General features: G+C 32.0%; 1 protein-coding gene and 1 long non-coding RNA gene across 2 annotated transcripts in view; one reads left to right on the top strand and one right to left on the bottom strand.

Moving 5' to 3' along the window:
- Window positions 1-2,108: 2,108 nt before the first annotated feature.
- On the bottom strand, window positions 2,109-4,670 carry LOC126879575 (uncharacterized). Its single transcript, XR_007696129.1, has 3 exons — window positions 4,326-4,670; window positions 4,073-4,267; window positions 2,109-2,290 (listed from the first exon to the last, which is right to left on the bottom strand). It is a non-coding gene; the product is annotated as an uncharacterized LOC126879575 (long non-coding RNA).
- A 13,599-nt stretch (window positions 4,671-18,269) lies between these two features.
- Window positions 18,270-25,249, top strand: part of LOC114332502 (rho guanine nucleotide exchange factor 17) — a 128,786-nt gene continuing 121,806 nt past the window's right edge. Inside the window, exon 1 of the mRNA XM_028282303.2 lies at window positions 18,270-18,643. The gene's annotated coding sequence lies outside the window, so the exon portion shown is untranslated. The remainder of the gene's footprint in view (window positions 18,644-25,249) is intronic.

Below are 25,249 nucleotides of genomic sequence, written 5' to 3'. Positions count from 1 at the left end.
CACGTTTCACGCAACCGTGTTTGCGTACTTGTGTTTCGAGTTGCGTGGTCGTGCGGAGTTATATTTACCAATTCGCGCAATCGTACTTGAGACGCTGTGTCAGGTGAGGTGTTTGAATTTGAAAATTTGTGTAACTTGATTACTTGATTCTGTGGTGTGAAGGTGGTTAAACTTTTGTTTTATTTTTTTTGTTTTGTTTGTTTTTGTTGTTGCGAATATATCGCAGAAAGTTTTTAGATGAAGTAATTGTATGATGAAGATAACACAGAAAATACAAGAGGGCAGCATACTTTGCAAAACAATTGTTACAATTTGAAATCAACAATTTGTTAAGTTGTTGTCTTGCAGGTAAAAAAAGTGACTTTTTAAAAAAATTATATCTTGGAAACTAAAAATTATTTTTATTTATAATTGAAACATGTAAAAGTATAGTACTCTCAAAAAAATTTCAGCCAAAAATATTCATTTTTGTAGAGTTGACTGCAATTTTTCGACAACAGCCCTTTTTTGCAGTGAGCAGCATAACAAGTCCAGTCTCATCTGAAATCAAAGTTTCTTGTAGTTTATACCTCTGGCTAGTGAATGAACAAAGGATTTTTTATTAGATGAGGTCATTTTTGTTTTATAAAAAAAACTACTTTAAAAATGAGAAAAATTGGGGTCAAAAATGTGTTTAAACTTATGTAAAATCTTCAAATTTCATTTTTTTTTAATTCCTTCGTTCATATTCTAGCCAGAGGTATAAACTACAAGAAACTTTTTGATTTCAGATGAGACTAGTTATGCTGCCAACGCAAAAAAACTTAAACTCTACAAAAATGAATATTTTTGGCTGAAACTTTTTTTGAGACTAGCTTAAGTACTATACTTTTACATGTTCCAATTATAAATAAAAATAAATTTTAGTTTTCGAGATATAATTTTTTTAAAAAGTCACTTTTTTACCCACAAGACCTATGTAACCCCTTAAAAAAATGTTTGGAAGAATATGTTTGATGGCCAAGATGCATACATATATTTAGAAGGAAAGTTCCTGATTTCTGTAGTATAATACATAATACCGAAGAGGAAGTAGCCCTAAGCTCCGGACTCCACTTGCGATTTGTAGTTGTGAAGATTGAACACATTCTTTCAAATAGAAGTCAATCCATGATTATTTAGTCACAAATGGATTGACTTGTATTTGAAACAATGTGTTCAATCTTCCTGATTACAAATCACAAGTGGAGTGCGGCGGTAATAACACCAAAATATTCCATATAGGTCCATAGAAGGTACACAGACATTGAAAAATTCCTGGAATATCCCCGAAAACATGTTCCCTGAACATCCCAGGAAAATCCTGTGTCAGTATTTTAAACATTACCTGAATGTCTTATTGGAACATTCCATGAATGTCCACGAATGTTCTCTGGACATTCAAAATATATTTTGTAGACATTCCCTGGATATACCAGAAATACAGTGATGAGCGCTCTAATAACCGGCAAAATAGCACAAAAGATGTATTAAGTAGTGAGATAAAAAGACATGAAACTAGTTGAGCTGGGAAATTTAGCGATATTAACTTATACATTTAGATTGTATTGATTGTGTACCACCTTCAGACGTATCAGACGAGTTTGGAAACTACCACTGTCACAGTGACAGTTTTAGTTGACATACTCCTCCGATATGTGTAAAGGTGGGATCAATATAACGTAAATTTAAAGGTTAATTTCGCTAAATTTCCCAGCTCAACTAGTTTCATTTCTTTTTATCTCACAACTAAATATGTTGCCCATATTTTGCCGGTTATTAGGGCACTTATCACTGTACATCCTTGCTGATGTGACAATACCTCCTATCTGTTTTTTCATGAGTTTTGTATGAGAGATGGAAAAACATGTTTTAAGGTCACCTCCTGTGTTCATATGTAAGTTTTGACTTGTTTTGTAGTTCATAGATAGTTTAATTTACTACAAAACAAGTCAAAAAATATCATATGAAAACAGGAGGTGACCCTAAGACAAGTTTTTAGTCTCTCTTACAAAACTCATGAAAAAACAGATAGGATGTATTATTACATCACTGACGATATGTGGCCATACCAAATAATACATCCTTGATAAATATAAACATTTTTATTGAACAAAATCTTTTCATACATTCTTTTAATGCAATTTACTGATATTCCTAAATATTTCAAAAAAATGTGTCACATTTGCTTTGTAAACCTTTCTTTTGCCTTTCGTAGCCACATATTCCGTTTCCTTCCTGGTTTTTTGTAGACCACTTCTCTCAGCTGATTCTAAAAAAAATGAAATAAATGGTAATTTTTCTATCCTTTACAATTAACAATCAGAAGAAATATTATTTACAGATAATGATATGCATAATAATAATAGGTTTGTTCTAGCATCAGTTTGAAACCATCAGCGAATAGTGGACCAGCGCGAGTAGAGGGGATCGCACTGGTGACTGTATTATGTTCTTTTACTGACCAACTGTTTGCTGATGGTTTTTGACTAGTTTGACTGTTTGCTAGAACAAACCTAATAATAATAAATATTTTGTATTTTGACAATGACATCTGATGTGGAAGTCAAAACATTAATAAAATTATTTTTTCAAGTTAACTTTCACATGCGCGTCTTAAAATTGTACTTTTAATACTTATATCATAAATAACTATTAAAACTATCTTAAGAGGAAACAGTATCGATCAGCAGGTAGCGAAAATGTGTTCCAAGATTGCGGCTGTAATTTTGAATATTTTTCAAGATATTTGGCACACATATTCGTAATATAATAAAGAATGGCGGTACAGAGCCCAATTTGAAAAATATATTATGTGGAAATTACTCTGTAATTAAATACAATATAAAAAAACGAGCTTGTACCGCCATTAAGAAGAACAAAAAAATACACTTTCTTCAAATACAACTTTTTTATCAGATTTTGTGTTATTTTGGAACTACTAAAATTTTTTATTTCATTAGTAGTTCCAAAATTACACAAAATCTAGGCATCGGATAAAAAAGTTTATTTGAAGAAAGTGTATTTTTTTGTTCTTCTTAATGGCGGTACAGGCTCGTTTTTTAAATATTGTATAATTATAGAGTAATTTCCACATATTAATATATTTTTCAAATTGGGCTCTGTACCGCCATTCTTTATTATTTTACGAATACGTGTGCCAAATGCCTCGAAAAAATATTCATAATTACAGTGACAATCTTGGAACACGTTTTGGCTACCTGTTTATCGCTACTGTATTACCTTAAAACATTGTAATTTGCTAAACCAGTATATTTTACTCTACTACTACTCTACTAGCTACCTCATTTTCCACTGTTTCTAAAGACTTGTTTACATGGGTAGAGTTTTGAGGGGAGTAGAGTAGCGGTAGTACTCTACCAAAAATGGCTTGATACCATTCACATGAGGAGAGTACAAGTATAGTACTGATGCTAGTATAGTGAAACCGATTTTTGTATTTTTAAACACTCTTGATTATAAGTGCACCTTAAATTCTTAATTTTTTGCTTAAGCTCGTTTACTCCAAAGCCCCCTTTGCCATTCTTTCGACGATTTCATCCTCCGCAGCTTGCTGCAAACTTTTATTTCTGTAGTATACACTACCTAAATTCCATAAACACTGGTATTCGCCGTATTATAGCTCTACAAGTTTTAAAGTTTCATCTTCGGTGAACTTCATTTTCACTATTTACACAAAACACAATTCCAGCCAGAATGACAGCGCCCCCATGTACTCTCCTACCTACTCTATTCTGCCATAATTGAGCGTGTTCCATGGGTAGAGTGTGCAGCCAAGTAGACATTTCGGCAGTAGTGGTGGTCATAGAGTAATTACTTTGCCATAGGTTGCTAGTCACTCTACTTTAACTCCAACTATACACTCTACCAGCTATTCTACTGTGCTGAGCATTTTTACAGGTAGAGTTACTCTACTCTGTCAAGTACTTGCATCATTACTCTACCTGTGTAAACAAGTCTTAAATCTATTGAATGAAAATCTACTTAATCTTAATCTACTCTTAATGAAAAATGTCTAAAATCATTTACCCACCTAGTATTATTGTAGAATTTAAGGCAGTCCAGTGCCTTATAAATAATTTCAATATGAATATTTTTTCCTTTAATTCTCCTTTGATACCACTCCATTTTAGATTTTGGGGAACTTATTTCATTGTGCTTATAGCCCATATTTATTGAAGGAACCCAATCTGGAGATTGTTATTATCGATTAAGTCGGCTGGTTTTCCTATAAGATTAAAATGTTAACATCTTCAAAAATCGTTACTGTTGTAATTGTAACTTACCAGATATAAAATGATTTCAGCAGACAGGACAGGAAAATTTTCATTTCGCTAGTAAAACCTGTACATTGTATTGCATTTAACCATTGTTGTCTCTCAGATACCTTATTTAGTTCAGTTTAAAAGTGAACTTTATCTTGACTTTATCACAATTAGGTACTTTGCATTTCACACTTCAAAACACAACACCAATGAAGCATATTATCTTCCTAAATTAATACTTCCAGAGAAAATGTTAAATTAATCTTTGTACAACACAAAATTACAAAGAAATACAACTAAAATTATCTAAAACTCGTTAAGAACAGATAGAATAAGATTTATCTTTTACACCCAGTAGCCATATTGACATATTGATTTAATTTTGACAGCATGTTGGAACGGATTTTACTCCGCACGACCACGCAACTCGAAACACAAGTACGCAAACACGGTTGCGTGAAGCGTGGCTCGCAATCGTGAAATTTACGAGACTTGCTCGACCTGTAGATTCTTGTCTATTATGAATTTCTAGATCCGCGCCTGATGGAACACCCTGTATTTTAGTATTGTAATGAAATGATATTTTATGGTACTTTTTTATTTTTTAAGCATTCCCTATACCTAACCGCTTTAATTTGTGCTTAATTGTTATTCGCACCAACAATCTTAACTACGTAGGTATTTTGATAGCTAAACCATTATTGGTAATTTTAAGGACCAGTCTGGATTAATATGTATTTATTTCTGAAAAATTATTTGGGATTAAGTATTTTCACGGCCAATCTAATAAAATTTTACGTATTTTTGTTGCAGTTAATGTTTAGCTTGAATCACCAATAACTCACAAATTAAAGCAGTTAGGTATAGGGAATGCTTAAGAAATAAAAAAGTACTATAAAATATCATTTCACTACAATACAAAAATACAGGGTATTCCATTTAAGAAAACTCAGAAAATACTCATTCCGAGTTTCGACCAACCCTGTATACTAAAATTAAAAATTTAGCTATACTAATGATTCTTAACAATAGTAGAGTATATTAAAAATCATTTGAACGTAAGTAGAGTTTTAGATGTCAAACTACTACAATTCTACAGGGTGTGAATGTTGCTACGAAATTAATAAAAAAACGTAATTATCTTTTAAAATACCCTGTATAATATTACAAAACCTCATATTTTAAGAAAAAAGACATCGAAGAGAATCAAAAAATGTAAAAATATACAGGGTGTCCCATTTAAAAAAACGAAGTTATAAGCAACTTCCGGTATAACCGAAAGTTGCAAAGAGATGAAAATATTTTCATTTAATAGATCATCCTTCAAAACCCCTTTATTTCAATTTTCATGATTCTGTTGTCTTTAGTTCTCGAGATATTTCTAATAGGCCAGTTATCTGCCTCACCCTATATTGTTCTGTTGCTCTAATGCGAAGCTGAAATCACGACGAAGACATAAACAAAGCATTTAAAAAAGCCAAAAACAACAAAGCTCCGGACCAGAAAACGGTCGTTTTTATTCCAGTGTTATTCAATAGAATTGAAAGAGGAGAGGCAAGATATCGAATAAAAACTACAGAGGGATTACTGTAATTTATTCAATTTCTAGAATCTTTTTCGCAGCAGTAAGAGATAAAATAGAACAACACAGATAATTACAGATCATGCAATGAAATAAGTCATCGAGATAAACATTGAAATGCACATGGGCTTCATAAAGTTGGGAAAGCATCTGCCAGTGATCCCAGGAAGCAACGAGAAGGATTGACGTCGGGAAAAATGTAACATAAAGATTATATATTTTTTATTTATTTATTTATTTATTGCTCATTTACAATCTACTTCAATAAAGTAATAAGTAAATATGTATGTTCTTGGCTTGTGGCAGGTGTCGTCCATTGACGACTCTCTGGAATTTACCTAGCAGCTAGGTCTTCTGGATGGTATGCGCTGCTGATGGTGGGTTGGATGGTATGCGCTGCGATTCATGTGTCTTATGGAGTGGTCAGCAATCACATCATTGATGAAGGGAATGTTGAGGTCTGTATGAAGGGTTTGGTTTGACACGTACCATGGGGCTTTAGCTAGCATACGAATAGTTTTTGACTGGAATGTCTGTAGTATTTTGGTGTTGGATGGTTTGCTGCAGCCCCACAGCTCGATTCCGTATGTCCACACTGGTTTGAGTATTGTTTTATAGATGGTCAGTTTGTTTTCTAATGAAAGTTGCGATCTTCTATTGATGAGCCAGCTCATATTTTTAACTTTTAGGTCGAGGGGTCGTCGTTTGGCCGCAATATGTGATTTCCAAGTAAGTTTTTCGTTTAGATGAAGGCCCAGGTACTGTACTTCTGTTTTTATTGGTATCGGTGAATTATTTAGGTGTAATTGTGGACATCTAATTCTTCGATTTGTGAAATTTACTTGACAAGATTTGTTTGTGTTGACGTTTATTTTCCAGCATCTAAACCAGACTTCTAGTTCATTGAGATGATTTTGCAATTTGTTAAATGCTAATATTTCGTTGATGTCTGATGCTAGTATACCAGTGTTATCCGCAAATGTTGCCATTAGTGTATTTTCTCTAACAGAAATATCAGCAGTGAAGATTTGTTAAAGGAATGAATGAATCTGTCGGACAAGTATGATTTAAGGAGGAGATAGATTTGGTCAGTTAGCTGAGTTTTTATTTTGAAGAGAAGACCCTCGTGCCACACTCTATCAAATGCTTGCTGTATATCGAGGAATGCTGATAGACAGATTTGTTTCCCTTCTAGGCTCTCTTTTATTTTGTTGATTAATCTATGGCACTGTTGTATGGCTGAGTGATTTGAGCGAAAACCAAACTGATGATCTGGGATCAGGTTTTCTATATGTACCTATATTATTGTTTCTATTCTGTTAAGGATTAACATTTCGAAGACTTTTGATAAAGTCGGAAGGAGACTTATTGGTCTGTACGAACTGGCTTCAGTTCGAGGTTTACCAGGTTTAGGTATCATTATGATTTGTGCATACTTCCATTGCACTGGAAATAGCATAGTCTCAGGAGGCTATTAAAAATAATAGTTATTAAGACGACACCTTTTCTTGGGAGATTTTTTAAGATTTCGCCAGTTATAAGGTCAAATCCTGGAGCTTTATGAGGGTTAAGTAGGTTGATTTCGTTACGGACTTCGTTTGGTGAGAAGTATTTTAGTGGTAATGATAGCTGACAGGGTGCATTAAGGAAGTCTCTAATTTTCTCGTCGTTAAGATCGTTGGCCTGTGGGGCGGAGAAGACGGTTGATAAATGTTCTGCGAATCTGTTTGATTTTTCTATATCTGATCGAGCCCAGGTTCCATCATTTTCCCTAATTGATGATTTCATTACTACTAGTTTTTTTAATTTCTTTGTGGCTTTTCAAAGAGAGTTGTCGTCAAGAGAAAGGTTTGTGACATATCTTTCAAATGATTCGTTTTTGGATAGCGGAATGAAGTCTGTGTGTGAGCCTGTTTAGATCTGTTTTATCTATCGCATTTCTTGTTCTTTGTTACTTGCGACGGGCTCTTCTTCTCTTTTCTAGTAATGTTCTAATGTGGAGGGGTATAGGTACTATATTTCATCAATGGTTTTTTTCTTTATAGGAGTAGTTTTCCAAGCGGCCTATTGTATTTGTTCCGTTAGATATTTTACAGCTTCTTCAATATCGTTTTTGTGTTTAAACCGAATGTCAAGAGATATTTTTTCATTGATTTCTTATTTGAATTGTACCCAATTCGTTTTACTGGAACATAGCCTTGGTGTAAGAGTTTTCCAAATTATATTGGTACTTAAGGTAATCAAGATGGGGCTGTGGTCCGAATGTAGATCAAAACTAGGGGTGATGTCGCTGTGTATTCCAGGTATTCCCTTTTCCCTTAGTTATAGTGAAGTCTAATAGATCAGGAATTTTGTTGTTATCAGTGGGCCAGTATGTGGGGGTACCAGTTGTTAGGTATTTCAGGTTATTATCTTGTATGACCTTTAATAGATTTCTGCCTTTTGGAGATATCAGTCTTGCTCACCAGGTTGTATGTTTTGCATTCCAGTCCCTGCCACTAGGAAATGTGAGCCAAGTTGTTCAAAAAACTCTCTGTGTTCCTCCAGATTGATGGTGTGGCGTGGTGGGCTGTAGATAGAAGCTATTGTTTGGACTGGTGAGGCATGTACTTTTATAATAGTACTCTGAATTTTGTTGGTGATATATGGAGCAAGTTCGAAGTGTTTTATAGCTGTAAGAATTATTACAACTGAACCAGCATGTGCTGTTCCATCTGGATGCTTTGCTTAATAGAGTAGTGTGGAATTTTTATAAAAGACCTCTCAGTTGTGTGACTCTCAGAGATAAGTAGGATGTCTATTTTGTATAATTTTAGAAATAGTATAATTTCTTGCACATGGTTTGTTAGACCATTTGCGTTCCACTCTGTTATCCTAAGTGAGTTAGCCATTATGACATTCTATTTATCACTGTTGTAAGCATGCTTAGTATCATGCTGTTTTGGTTTATCAATTGTGCAAACATATTTTTAAATTCGTTGAGGAATTCTGTAAGTTTATTTGACAGGTCTGAATTATTGTTGTTGTCTTGTGAAGAAGTATTAGTTGCTGCAACTTGAGCATATTTATGTTACATGTGATTGATGAATGTGGTGAGTATTAGTGTTATTATTTAGACTAGCAACTCTAGGTATAGGAATGCTGCTTGTTATATTTTTGTTTTTCGAATTTACTAGGTCTTGATATATAGCACATCCTTATTTATAGTTTGCTGGATATGATTGCCATTACATAAGGCACATGTTGCTGGTGTGTCGCGTGCTTTTTTGCAGGTTTTTGTGTCATGCGATCCAGCGCATTTAACACAGGCGAATGGCCTCAGGCAGTAACTTTTCGAGTGCTCGTATTTTTGACACCTGGTGCATTGTACTATTGTATTTTTATTCTGGGTGGTTCTACTGTTATTATACAGTTTTGTAGGACTTGCAGGTTAAGTATATTTTTGTTATTTTCATTTGGCTCTATATCGAATATTAAAAATATTTCCAAATATACAGGGCTATCTGAATTGACAGGGTGACACAAATTTATGTTTTTTTTTAATGGAACACACTGTATATTTTTACATTTTTGGATTCTCTTATATGTCTTCTTTCCCAAAATATAAGCTTTTGTAGTAATATACGAAGTAGTTTAAAAGATAATTACGTTTTTTTGTTTATTTCGTAGCAATATTCACACTCTGTAGAATTGTCGTAATTTGACATAAAAATGTCTATTTATGTTCAAACGATTTTTAATATAGTCTGCTATTGTTAAACATTATTATTATAGAGAAACGTTTAGTTTTAGTATACAGGGTTGGTCAAAACTTGGAATGAGTATTTGTGAGTTTTCTTAAAGTTTGTATTTCTCTTTTAATAGTATTTTAGTATTGTAATGAAATTATATTTTATGGTACTTTTTATTTCTTAAGTATTCCCTATACCTGCGTGCTTTAATTTGTGAGTTATTCGCGATTCTTTAAGCCAAACATTATTTATTGCAACAAAAAATAAGTACGTGAAATTTTATTAGGTGACCGTGAAAATATTCAATCAAAATAATTTTTCGAAAAAAAAACATATTAATCTAGACTGGTCGTTACTTTATTAATTTTTGAATTAATTAATTTATTAATTGGAAATATATCAAAATACCTACGTACAAGATTGTTGGCGCGTAAAATATAAACCAAAACATAGATTATTCGCTAACTTCATATGAACTTAGCAAATCACAACAGCGATTAATGTTTCAAATTCATATCGAGTTGGTGCTGAATTTGCCGCTTTTTTTGCCGCTGTTATATTTTGTTTAATATTCGATGTTTTGCTAACTTCATAATATGTTATTAATAAGTTATCGAATCACAACAGCAAAAAATGTTTCAAATTCAAATCGAGTTGGTGCTGAATTTTCCGCTCATTAGTTGTGGAAAAATTATTTTGCCGCTTTTTTATTTTTTTTAATATTCGATGTTTCGCTAACTTCATATGAAGTTTGAGTCAAACTTTTCATTTGAGCTAGAATACTCATTTTCTTCTGCTTTTTCGTCGGACACCCTTCGAGACTCGGATTCCTCTATATGATCTATAAATAGTTATGTGTTTATTGAATTAATTCAATCTTCTTCTTCTTCGTGTGCCTCATGATTTCAGGACGATGGCGATCATCACGGCCTATTTTATTCTGCCTGCAACGATTTAGAAGAGTTCTATTTTTGTTTTTACACTCCAATCCTTTAAAATTTTCAACCAGGATATGCGTCGTCTTCCCGGTTCTCTTCTTTCTTCCACTTTTCCTTGTATAACTAATCGCATCAACTCATGTTTTCATTTCTTAATATGTGATGTAAGTAGCTCATTTTTCTTTCCTTCATAATGTTGAGTATTTCTTTTTCATATTTCTTGATATTTCCGTGTTTGTTACGTGTTGGGTCCATGATATTTTTTACATTCTTCGAAAACACCACATTTCAAAAATGGCAAGTCTTTTTACTTATGTCCGTGATTGTCCAGGCTTCGACTCCATATAAGAGGACAGAGACATATGACTATTTATAGATAATATAGACGAATCCGAGTCTAGAGGAGAGAAGAAGAAGATGAAGAAAATGAATATTGGAGCTTAGATGAAGAATTTGAAGAAGTACAAGATTCGGATACAGAATTAATTTGGTTTATTTTTAAACTTTTCTGCCTACCTATATATTTATAATAATTTTTTTTATTCCATAATATTTGCAAAATCTATTGTATAGTACGTATTATTTTTTTTAGTTAATAAAAAGATACTTAAAAATCTAAAACATATAATAATTACTCCAACGTTTTGAGGTACAACAACATGGGTATCGCCAGGTCACGTGATTTTGCTCGAGAGAACGGACTCATGCACCGCGATAGAGGTCGAAAACAGCTATCGGTATACGCTCTTTCTCACACTGCTGCTTATCTATAGCGCTTTTTATTCACAAGCACAAGTAATTTGGTTGATCACCTTATCACCTAGCAGTTAAAAAATTTCACCAAAAAAACTTATTTTTAATATTAAAAAATCAAAATAACAAGTGCACCCCCCTGTTAGGAAAGAAAGTACATAGCTATGCATGTATAGTTGTATATTTTACACTGGTTAATAGTATTTACAGGTTCAGATGCAATCTTCTGAAGTTTCGATGCACTCCCTGAAAATAATCCTGAGGCGCTCATACAATCATCTTACAGAGTTAAAATTTAAAATCTCTCGTAAATCGCCTGGCCTGTTTATTTTCTTTATACTTGAATAATTTAATTTACCTACTTTAAAGTCACGTCAATGATATTTTTTGTTATAACAATTTTTACCCATTTGTTAACTTTGGGGGGGATTTTTTGGGAAAATAACCTCTACCCTCCAGCCAGACCGGCATTTGTGTATTAGGCTATCATGGAAGAATCACCTGAAAAATTTTCAGATTGCCTAAAATACCTACTCAAAAATGTCTAACAGCTCTCGGACCATATTACAGAGCCCTATTCAAAAGGGCAATTGACGATGGCGCAGTGTTTAGGGACACAAGAAACCGAGCGGTAACTTTTTAACCAGACCAGGACCTTTGCGATGCCTTGTTATCTACGTGAATTTCAATTTCAAAAGTGAAGAATGTCACTTTTACCTCATTTTGCAGAAATATTTTGCAAAATATGTCGAAATTGGCTACGACGAGACTATAAGGCGGTGGTCTCCAATACACGCTGTACGCATGCAGCGTACAGATGCGTACAGCGTGTCTAGGTGTACAGGTGGCGTCTATTGGAGACAACCAGCTAAATCGTTGGTCACTTCAATTCAACCCGCAATTTGAATTTGTTTTAGAATTACTCTTTTTTTTAACTAGTTTCGGTTGTAAGATAGTTTTTATCCTTCAAAGTTTATTAAAAGTGACGAAAATGAACAATTTTCCTACTGCGTGACGCTGTACGCAGCCTACAGCGTCTGTTGGAGTCCACCGCCTAAGAAAAATTTGAAAAATTGTTGCAGAAAACTCGATTTATTTTATAGTTGACGAAAGTAATAATCTATGGGTGCGCTATATGGAGTATTTAATGATGAAAGTTTTAAACTAAGATGTCAAAAATAAATGTTACCTACTTATAGCCCAGTAAATGAACGGGAAATTCGGCGATACCGTGTAATTTTCAGGAGCAACTCCGAATTGCATGAAAATTTGGATTTAGGTTCTACTTACCCTCCACTTCAAAGTTGAAATTGTGCCGTTGGTTGCTTTTACTTGGGGGGTGACAGTCACCCCTTCTCGGGGCTGAAAAAACATACGTTCAAGATAAGACCGGAAATGGATAAATTGACTGATTTTAAGCAACTTTTATTCTATAGAGTTTTTTACGTAAGTCAATACTTTTCGAGTTATTTGCCATTGAAAATGTTGATTTTTCGACAAAAAAACTATGTTTTCAGACGGTTTTTCACAAATAACTCAAAAAGTAAATATTTTATCGAAAAAATATCCTTAGCAAAAGTGTAGCTTATAAAAAACCCAAAAAAATGGTTTATCAGCAAAGTCTATCAATCAAATAAAAACAAAGTTGTAGCTCATGAAAAATACGTTCTTATTCGTCTAATTCCAAATCGAATATTTCAAGATGAAATCACCGAAAAATTAAGCACTTTTCGGGAAAAACCCATTTAATTTTTTTTAAAGTGTTTATAAAAAGCTTTATTTTAATTCTTAACAAAAGTTTTAGCATTCAAAATATGCGAGTTACGCTCAAAATAAAGTTGGCCCTCTTTTTTTGTAAAAAATCTCGCCGTGTTTAGCTCCCCAAATGAAATTAATCACTACCGCTTTACAAACAATTTACTTACCTATCTATTTTTTATATGATATGTCAGTCTCATCGGTTTAAAAAGTTTACTTTTGAAAGGGTTATAATTGAGAAAGCTTGAATGGGTCACTAATCACGAGTGTATGCAAATTTTGAACAGCCATATCTTAACCAATTTTTGTCTTACGGAGAAACAAAATGAAACTATCATATTTATGATAGCAAAACCTACATTTTTTTACTCTTTAAGATTTTTATTGTCACTAATAGTTTTTAAGTTATTTTGAAAGAATTAAATTTTTCAAAAATTTTTAGAAAATTTTTTTTTACTATAAAACCAAATGTTTTCATTAATAAGCACTTCAAACCAATCAAACTTACAGATCATATAAACAATACACATACAGTTAATGGTAAAGCCAAACGATTAATTTCATTTAGGGTGCTAAATAGAGGGAGGGTTTCACGATTTTTTTTCCAAAAAAAAGGGGCCAACTTTTTTTTTCAGTGTAACTCGTTTATTTTTGATGCTGTAAACTTTTGTAAAAAACAAATAATAAGCTTTTTTTCGATACTTTAAAAATTTTAATAAGGTTTTCCCGAAAAACGCTTCTTTCTTCGGTGATTTCGCGTTGAATTATTCGATTTGGAATTAGACGAATAAGAACGTATTTTTCATGAGATACAACTTTGCTTTTACTCAATTTATAGACTTTACTGGTACACCATTGTTTTCGTTTTTTAATAGGCTACACTTTTGCTGAAAATATTTTTTTCGATAAAATATTTACTTTTTGAGTTATTAGAGAAAAACGGTCTGAAAACGTAGTTATTTTTGTCGAAAAATCAACATTTTAAATCGCGAATAACTCGAAAAGTATTGACTTAAGTAAAAAACTTTATAGAACAAAAGGTGCTTAAAATAAGTCAATTTATCCATTTCCGGCCTTATTTTAAACACGCGTTTTCACCCCCCGAGAAGGGGTAAATGTCACCCCCCAAGTAAAAGCAACCAACGGCACAAATTCAACTTTGAAGTGGAGGGCAAGTAGAACCTAAATCAAAATTTTCATGCAATTCGGAGTTGCCCCTGGAAATTACACTCCAAAACGGTCATTTATTGGGCTATTACTGCTTTAAAGCAATTGGAGAAACCCGCAATTTGACCATAACACGTTTTGTTCGTATTAATTGTCCTATTTTTTTCTATGATGATTTGATTATTTTGCTGATGTTTTTATATCCTACTTTGATATTTTTTGTAGTCTTATCTCTACTATCAGCTGTAAAATTTCAGTAGTCATCATGTAAGTATACGATGTCCTGGACATTCTATTTCTTTGTTTTAATTGTCACTGTTAGCTTTTTTCTTATTTTTTACCTGTAGCAGTACTTGATATTAGTTATTTTGTCCTTGCAGATCATTTTCCAAATTATGCATTGTTTATATTTAGACAACTGTCACTGTGACAGTAATAGTTTTAGTTGCCATATTCCTTCGATACGTTTAAAGATGATAAATTATCAGTAGTAATTGCACAAGAGTTCTGAAATTATTGAATTTTTCCCGAGTGACACTTTGACAGTTTTAATTTCACGAGCCGAAGGCGAGTGAAATTATGTCAAAGTGTCACGAGAGCAAAAATTCTATATTAATTTCAGAGATCGAGTGCAATTTGTTGCGATTATTTCATGAATAAAACTGTTCAAAACCAAAATTTTATTGTAATTTATTTATGTAAGTACCATTAAACACACAGTTTTTATAAATATTTGACGATTGAAAGTCATCACTTTTATAATTTTTAAAACATTAATTGTTATTTATGTCACTGAATGTATTTTTTCGTAGCAACGAAGGGCATCTGACGTAATATACTTAACGACGGGAGATTATCAAAAATTATCGATTTAATTCAGATTTCTGTAGCTTTCTATTGGTCAGAATCTCTTATGAATGAAATAATCAATATAATGAAAATTGATTTCCCAAATTGGTTTCTATTGATAATTTCCCACCTCTACTAGTTTCATCTCTTTTTGTTTTACAACGTACATATTATGTTTTTCGTCTTTTTGCGTTATTCTGTCGGTTCTTGATGCACTGTATTTCGATTCGATATGCAAATACGGAGTTCCTGAACGGACTTTACTCCATATAAACACAAAATTTTTATTAACGTTGTTAATAAATGATAGTAATCAAAGAAAAATTCGCAATTAGACCGGTCAGTATCGTCGCCCCCGCTAGCGAAATTGTTCCGATTCGATTTTGTTGCACAAACTTACTCAAAAAGAGGTTCTTATAACATATCCACAGGGTGCTGGGCGGTGCCGTGGTCGAAAAATTGTTTAAACAAATTTTTTAAACAAATTCACAAAAATAATTATTTCATTTCGAACAATTTTTTTTAGATAATTTGGTTCATTCTGAGCAAAAAAGGTCTTTTGTCATTTTTCTCTAAAATTGATTGTTGTCGAGTTATATGCAATTAAAAATTTGAAAAATGCAAAAATGGTCAGTTTCAAGGCTTAATAACTCGATTAAAAATTATTATTACGAAATTCCAGCCCAAATCAGGTTTCAAACCCCTTCTTCAAGGTCCGGAAGAGATTTTTGGCATTATTTTATTACAAAGCTACTATTTTTAATTATTAACAATTAGCGCTATAGTCCAACTGTATCTTCGCCCCCGTTAGCGAAACTATTTCGATTAGATTTTTTTGCACAAACATACTCAAAAAGAGGTCTTTATCCACAGGGTGCCGGGAGGTGCCGTGGTTGAAAAATTGTTTAAACAATTTTTTTAAACAAATTCACAAAAATAATTTTTTCATTGTGCACGATTTTTTTTAGATATTTTGGATTATTCTGAGCAAAAAAGGTCTCTTGTGATTTTTCTCTAAAATTGATTGTTGTTGAGTTATATGGCCATTTTCGCGTTTTTCAAATTTTAAATCGCGTATAACTCGACAACAGTCAATTTTAGAGAAAAAATCACAAGAGACCTTTTTTGCTCAGAATGTCCCAGGTTATCTAAAAAAAATTGTTCGAAGTGAAAAAATTATTTTTGTGAATTTGTTTTAAAAAAATTGTTTAAACAATTTTTTGGCCTTGGCACCCTGTGGATATGTTATAAGGACCTCTTTTTGAGTAAGTTTGTGCAAAAAAATCAAATCGGAATAATTTCATTAACGGGGGCGACGATACATTCTGGATAATAGCGCTAATTGTTAATAATTAAAAATAGCAGCTGTGTAATAAAATAATGTCAAAAATCTCTTCAGGACCTCTAAGAAGGGGTTTGAAACTTGATTTGGTTATTTTTTGAATTTCATAATAATAATTTTTAATCGAGTTATTAAACCTTGAAAATGGCTATTTTCGCATTTTTCAAATTTTTAATAGCATGTAACTCAACAACAATCAATTGTAGAAAAAAATGAGAAGAGACCTTTTTTGCTCATAATGACCCAAATTATCAAAAAAAAATTGTTCGAAATGAAAAAATTATTTTTGTGAATTTGTTTAAAAAAATGTTTAAACAATTTTTCGACCACGGTACCGCCCGGCATCCTGTGGATATGTTATAAGGACATCTTTTTGAGTAAGTTTGTGCAAAAAAATCGAATCGGAATAATTTTGCTAGCGGGGGCGACGATACTGCTCGGTCTAAATAAATATCAAAACAATCATAAAAGTAATAATTATTTAATTATTTTTTGACCACTGTATCTACAGGGTGCGACATTAATGCGAGGAAGTCCAATCACTCGTTTGTCGTAAGAGATAAGAAAAAGATTATTTAGGTAAAAGTTCGGGAAAAGATAGGACCATAATTTAAATATATTTTCAAATATACAGAGTCACCCGTATGTTATTTTTAATGATACACCCTATATATTTTTATATTTTTGGATTCTCCTCGATATCTTCTTTCTCAAAATATAAGGTTTTAAAATAATAAAAAATAATTACGTTTTTTTATTAATTTCGTAGCAACATTCCTGAAGAATTGTAGTGATTTGACATTAAAAAATCTATTTATGTTCATATGAATTTTAATATGGTCTAGGTACTATTGTTAAATTTTCTTGAATAAAACAAGGAGTTTTCTTGAATAAAACACCCTGTATTTTAGTATTGCAATGAAGTGGTATTTGATGGTACTTTTTTATTTCTTAAACATTCCCTATAAGCGAATTTATTATAAAGCCTATTTATTTTCGAAAAATCGTTTTTGATTGAATATTTTCACGGCCAACCTAATAATATTTGACGTAATTTTTGTTGCAATTAATGTTTGACTTAAAGAATCACGAATACATCACAAATTAAAGCAGATAGATATAGGGAAGATAAGAACTAAAAAAGTAACATAAAATATCATTTCACTACAATAATAAAATACAGGATGTTCAATTTAAGAAAACTCAGAAAATTCTCATTCTGACTCGACAAACCCTGTAGGTATACTAAAATTAAACATTTCGCTAAATTAATATTTTTTAACAATAGCAGACAATAGCAAACAAGGTATATTTAAAACCATTTGAACATAATAGAAATTTTGATGTCAAATCACTACAATTCTACAGGATGTGACTGTTGCTACGAAATTAACAAAAAAACGTAAGTATCTTTTAAACTACCTCGTATAATATCGCAAAACCTTATATTTTAAGAAAGAAGACATCGAGGAGAATCCAAAAATGTAAAAATATACAGGGTGCTTCATTAAAAACCATAAGTTTGTGTCACCCTGTCAATACGGGTGGCCCTGTGCCCTGTATATTTGAAGATATTTTTAAATTATGGTCCTATCTATGCCCCAACTTTTACCTAAATAATTTTTTTCGTATCTCTTACGACAAACGAGTAATTGGACTTCCTCGCACTAATACCGCACCCTGTATATATAAGTTTAACGAAATCTACAAAGCTGGCAACAGCTTCTCCAGGTAAACCTACCTGTAAGGCGAAAGTCGAAAGTACACGAATGTGCGAAGAATTGAGTTCTTACCGGACCGGTCTGTCTATGAGACTACTAAAATACTATGTATGTGTATGACAGTACCACTAGTACCACCATCACCATGTGGGTGACTACAAGGTTATCGGAACTGCATACGTCAAAAGTTTGCTGTCGATGACACCGACTGTAAAGAAGTGCATTCTTAACACGACGGAAATATTGTGAAGTGGTACCGAGACAATACGGGACTTTATTACGTTATACGCGAATATTATTAAAAGATATGTTAAATAAAACTTAAACATATGAATATAGTACAATAGTACCAGACATATAATGGGAGAAATATGTAATGACGTGTTTTTAAACGACATTTTTTCTGTTAAACTGTTACCAGTTGAACATCAAGATGAAAATGGGAACTAATACAACTATAATTTCCCAAACTTGTTATGTGAAAGTTACTTGAAAAATGTAAGTTATTCCTATTTACTTTACAAACAAACAATACTGTATTACTTTCTCCAATAAACTCCTTATTGATAAGGTGCATGATTGATAAATTTTTGCTACTATTTTATGTGGTCTACCTATCCCTATCTATTATAGTGTGCAAAATAGGCCAATTTTGTGGCTTATTCCCAACTAAAATAGTAAATTAATATGACAAAGTATTCATTTGTAAAATTAAATTAAAATTTTTTCGGATTTAGGCGCTTTATTCACTTTGTAAAGATACTTTGGCATTAGACCAGGACGCATCTGTAAAAATATTAGTACATTTGGACGTTGAGAGGTGACTCAAATTTTTTTGCAGAAATTGCTTGAATATAACTCAAATAATAATATTTGAGTTATCCTCCCTCTTAAAAAGGTCCGGAACATTGTTTAAATAATCAAAATGTCAAAAAATGAAGGAAAAATTCGATTTTTTTCTTCGTTTTTTGATTATAACTTTAAGAAAGTTGTACTCACATAAAAGTTGCGTAATTAAATTTCCTACGACATGGAATTAGTTAAACATTTAAAAAATAGTCACCCTTTTTGCAAAATAGCAATAATTGCGAAAAAAACATTCAAAAACAAGTATTCGCATTTTACGTTTTTCAACCATTTATGCTACACTTAGGACCTTCATATTTCACGCAGAAAAACTTTATGATATAGTAACATAATACTGTAAATTTCATTAACATCGTTTCAATGGATTTTGCAAAATAAATTTTGCAATCCAGCTTTCGCAAAAAAAATTCATTTTTTCAAAATGTTACAGGACTGAAAATAAAGCAGATAGCAAGTTGAATTTTTTTTTGCGTATAGAAGTGTACTGTACCTTTCATTTGCAATTTGTAAAATTAAAATCGATTAACTACCACGGTGTCAGAAATTTTTTTTTTGATAAACATTAATTATTGGTGCTACGCGAAGGACAGCGGATAGTTTGCTCTGATTGGGCATTCCAATGACCTTTGATAATGATTGATACATTTTAATTTTTATTACATTTCGATATAAATAAATACTTAAATTTGTTTATTGCAAAATAAAAACACATACTCTATCCTTTGAAATAACACTTTTTTTAGCAAAAACTTTCTTTGTTCATATATTTTAACTTAGAGAATAAAAGTTTATTATTTTTAAACATATACAATTGTTTAAACAATATTTCACAAACAATAATAAATTTAGTTTGATTTTTGTGGAATTAAAATATTAAAATACAACAAAATATAGAGTAAGAAAATAATATATAAGATAAAGATTGGAAGAAATTTTGGTGGAACTCAACTTGTGTGAATCTAACACCGCTGTCCTGCGCGTAGCACCAAAAATTAATGTTTATTTAAAAAAATTCCTGACGCCGTGGCAGGTAACCGATTTTAATTTTGCAAATGAAAGGTACAGTATTGTTCTATATGTAAAAAATTTTTCAACTTGCTACCTGCTTTATTTTCAGTCCTACAACATTTTGAAAAAATGAATTTTTTTTGCGAAAGATGGATCGCAATATTTATTTTGCAAAATCTATTAAACCAATCCTAATGAAATTTCCAGTGTTGTTTTACTATATTATAAAGTTTTTTTGGGTAAAATATGAAGGTCCCAAGTGTAGCATAAATGGTTGAAAAACGTAGAATGCGAATACTTGTTTTTGTATAGTTTTTTCCGCAATTATTGCTATTTTACAACAAGGGTGACTATTTTTTAAAGTTTCAACCAATTCTATATTGTTGGAAATTTAATTACACAACTTTTATGTCAGTATAACTTTTCTCGCAAATGGATACTTTTAAAGTTAAAATCAAAAAACGAAGAAAAAAAATCGAATTTTTCCTTCATTTTTTGACGTTTTGATTATTTAAACAATGTTCCGGATCATTTTGAGTGGGAGGATAACTCAAATATTATTATTTGAGTTATTTTCAAGCAATTTCTGCAAAAAAATTTGAGTCACCTCTCAACGTCCATCTCAAAACAGATGCACCCTGGACTACATATCAATTTATCATTTTAATTGGGAATAGTAAATATAGATACATAATATATTTAAAAAAGGATTATTTGTAGAATTAAAATAATAATTCTTCCTATTTATTCGTTTATAAACGCGATGGTAGACCGCGTACTATAGTAGCTCCTTTTTATTTATCGTTTGATCCATATTTTTATCCTTATTTCTTTAGCGCTTCATAGGCTATATATTTTTTATGTCTTCCTAAGTCTTCCCGTATTTCTTTTCTTCTTAGACGTAGCCTATATATTTTATATATTGTCCTTTTCATGAGCATTTTTCAGTGCGTAACAAATGATAGGAAAAAGGTTAAGTCCGTGATAATACACATTTATGACATTTATTCTAACATGACATTTTAGTTAAATCTGACAGTTGTCACATTTTATTTTCAATTTGGAATAAAAACAAATCAAATGTGTTTCTTGCATTTATAAAATGGTATTTTCTTTGATTTGTATAGTCTTATAAATTATACAGATTATATTTGTAATATTATTATCTAATTAAAAAAAATATTTTTTTATTATGGCGCCATCTATCGACAACTAGAATAACTAGAATATATGTTGTAAATGTCTGTAATCACGGACGTGCCTTTTTTTCTGTCACATACAATTTAATGCGTTAGAAAGAAATCGAAAAACTGTGACACACTGAAAGATGATCATGAGAAAAAGAATAGTATATTGATCCCATCATAGTGCTGTTTCTATAATGATCTTTTTGAAAAAATAAAAGTGCCAAAAAAATAAACTTACCATCTTCTTCTTCTTCGGGCATCATACCCCTGGCAAAGACGTCTGGCTATGTCCTTTCATTTAGACCTCTCTTATAGCCTTGCCCTTATTCTCCATTGTGTTACATTCCTACTTTTCAGGTCGTCTTCCACGTCATCCAACTATCTTGTTCTGTGTCTTCCGTTTTTTCATTTTCCATTGTAGCATTTTCTTTGTTGTTTTTGTCTCTCGACATGTCTTTTTGTCTCTGTACATGTCCCAACCATGGCAGTCTTTGACTTTTCACAAATCTTACAAAATCGTACCTACCCCAACGTTTAATTCAATAATATCGTTTCTTCTGATGTGCCTTCCTTTTGCACCAGGTTGTATACTTTTCTCAGTATATTTCTTTCGGATGCCTTAGGGTAAAAACATGCCGAAGACACAGTATTAGATGTATAAAGAGGGACAGTAAAACCTCTTCTATATCGGCACTTTGATCTCAAGAAGTAATACCGGCAGTACGCATTTGGTAATTCACCAGTGGTGGATGCGGGTTTCCCTGTTAAAACCCGTATATTTCTACGCGACTAACAAATCAAGAGTGGTGGTCTAGCGACTGGGAACCTTGCGCGGTCGCCATACGCGTTGAAAGATTTTAGTACTTCTAATTTTTCGGAGAGTAGTTCTACTCTCCCTCTTTATACTGTGCCGAAGATACATGGATGAGCGCGGTGTAGGTCGCGATCGCGGTCGAGGTTTACATCGATGACGGGCAGAACATACCGAAGATACTTTCCGTATCCTGTTTTGGCATCGACATCGCTGTAAACCGCGATGCAAGGCCGCGAGGGTGAACGGGTGACACATCCTTGGTATGTGCGATCTCATAAGAAAATGAAGGTTTGTTTTGATATCGATGTAGCGACCGCGATCGCGACCTACACCGCGCTCATCCATGTATCTTCGGCATGTTTTTACCATTAAGTTGGGCTTCATTTTTTTGTCATTACCCGGGTCTCACAACCATAGGTTACTACGGGTCTAATAAATGTAGATAGTCATTTTTTTTTTTTTTTTTTTTTTGTTAAACTAACCATTTATAAGATACTAATAAGGCTAGCTGTAAAATTTATTAAGGTAGTAGACCGCAAATGGCACATAAACAATAATCAGGCGAGAGGAATAAATGACAGTAAGAAAATTTTTCGGCAGAAGAAAGCTTAGGCTAATAATAAGTTATAACGCTAGTTTTACTGATGTTTTACCGAGTAAATATTCTGTTTACCGCCTACAGCTGACTATATTGCAGTTGACTTTTGTTGTGTATTTTTCTCTTATACAGTATGAGTATGATGCAAAAGTATGGAATAAATTCATTATTTTAGAAACAACTTAAAAAAATCGTAAACATGTTAATTATAATTTTTGAATGGCCATCCATTACTATAATATATTATGGTAATGATAAATACGTTTTTTAATACAAACCGAATTCGCGGGACACTTCATTTTTAAGGTCTTCCAATCGGCTTTGCAACGATGTATTATTCCAGTGTCTATTTCTATAGGGTTAACCAGTGGCGTAGCTAGCCCCACGGGGGCCCCATATCAAAGTTTGTCGCGGGGCCCTTTTCCCCGCGACAAAAGAAGCAAAAAACGCTTGTATATAATAGAATAGAAATATGTTTTTTCTATGGATGCTACACAATGTGCAACTTCTCTCACTACTTACATACATTCAAAACGAACAATTTTTCACACAGTGAGAAAAGTCGGCCATTGCAGTGAGAAATATTTTTTCTCACGGGTTCGCCGGTTTTCCAATACATATGATCGCCGTTTCCATGGTAACATGTACAATACAAACACAATTAATGTTGTCAACAAAATGTGTTGTCAACAAAATGTGTTAAAGCGAAACTTACCAGGAATTACCTTTCAAAACTGATCAAAAATAACTGTTAATTAGAATTTTAAATAAATAACGTAAGTATATAACTTTTAAGAATATTAAATGCTTACATGTATATACATATATTTTATTTCAATTTATGCGTATAATATACCTAAAAGCACCCAAATTATTTAATTTTTAAGGTTTGAAATCTTGGCAAAACCGCATCAATAGAAAAACTACAGTGTACAACACATGAGAAAATGACATATTTCTTCTTCGCTTGATTTGCGGCACTCGCCTCGTCCTCGGTTCGTGCCAACAAACTTCTGCGCTCGTGAGAAATATGTCTTTTTTCTCACTTGTTGTACAATATACTATTATTTTCACTGAAAATACTATTCACACTACATGTAAATCTAAATGTAAATTCGTACAGGTTCGAACAAATTTTATATCAAAGTTAAGGTGAGTACAAAAGATATTTTCAAGAAAGTATCCAAATCATATGAGGGGATCAATGTTTAAATAATTAAAAAGAGGTAATTTTTGCACAATATTTACTTTTTAACTGCTGAGGTAATTCACTTTTTAATGAATGTGTTTAGAACATTTTTCTGCAAAGCTGAAGGATAAATATTTCACCTAAGACTTAATAAATTAAATTTGAACCCCTATTTATTTAAATAATTGTATATAAAACTTTAAAAACAAATTTGCAAAAAAATATTATTTTCGATTTAAATAAGCACTATAAAATATTTTGTTTTATAGGAGAAGTTGCGCTATTTTACCAGTATTAAGCAAAAAAAATTGGTCGAAAAATGTTTAATAATTTATTAGATATTGAATTTGTTTATTAAATGTTACCATATTTTCAATTGCAAAAACGCGGTTGTTGCCAAAAGAATATGCAGCTGTATAAGGTCTTATTATTTTTATTATGTATATTTTCAATAAATGTATTGATAAATTCAAATTTTAATTAAACTCTCCTCTAAAATGTCATTTAAAAATTGTTCTATATTGTTTATTATTTCTTTTTTGAATAACGTCGCCGGGATTAAACATTTTTAAATACCGTTTTGATAATCGGGTATCTGCAAATTTTTGACTAATTATCAAATTTTTTGTCGTTTTTTCTTCTTTTTTTTTTCTTGGAGTTATATTACTACGGGCCCTTTAAGGCTCATTCGTTGTTACACAATCCGTAAATAAATTAAGTAGGATAAGTACGATGAAAACAACATACACTGTGAAATTGCGTTTTAATAGTAAAATATTTGTAGAATACTTTGTTTAATTTTTGTAAATAGACTTTTGTTTGTACATGCCGCGTGGGGCCCCTGAATGTCGGGGGCCCCATATAATTGATACGGCTGATACGGCGGTAGCTACGCCTCTGGGGTTAACCAAAATTATGTTCATACTTAGTTAACTAAAATGGAATTACAATAAATACTCATTTAGTAAACTAAATTATCTTAGGAACCAATTTACTGCCCGTTTTTCTTATTGCATCATTGCTGAAGGCTGAAGGTCGTCAATTTTAATATTTCGTGTAATTTTCGCCGTCAACACCGATGACGTAATGTCCAATACATATAATATACTAATTGATGGCCATTCAAAAATTAAAATATATGTATTTTAAGATGTTTTTAAAAGTTGTCTGTTTCTGAAATAATCAATTTGTTCCATACTTTTTAATCATACTGTATATTTTCTGGGCTGATGCTATTTTGTTTGCTTTCACTTTCTTCAACCTAACTAGTAATGTTATTATATGTAGATATCAGTAAGACGTGTTCTAAATCCTACAAACAATATCCCAACAAAACAATATCTCTACAATTCTCCTACAAACTCTCGTGTTTTCTACAAAGTTTTTGTCTTCTCATTCATTCATTTATTAAGAATTACAATCCCTAGGGATTTTAACCGGC

This window comes from Diabrotica virgifera, chromosome 2, assembly GCF_917563875.1.
Source record: "Diabrotica virgifera virgifera chromosome 2, PGI_DIABVI_V3a".
NCBI lineage: Eukaryota > Metazoa > Arthropoda > Insecta > Coleoptera > Chrysomelidae > Diabrotica > Diabrotica virgifera.
This window is presented reverse-complemented; position numbering and strand designations above follow the sequence as displayed.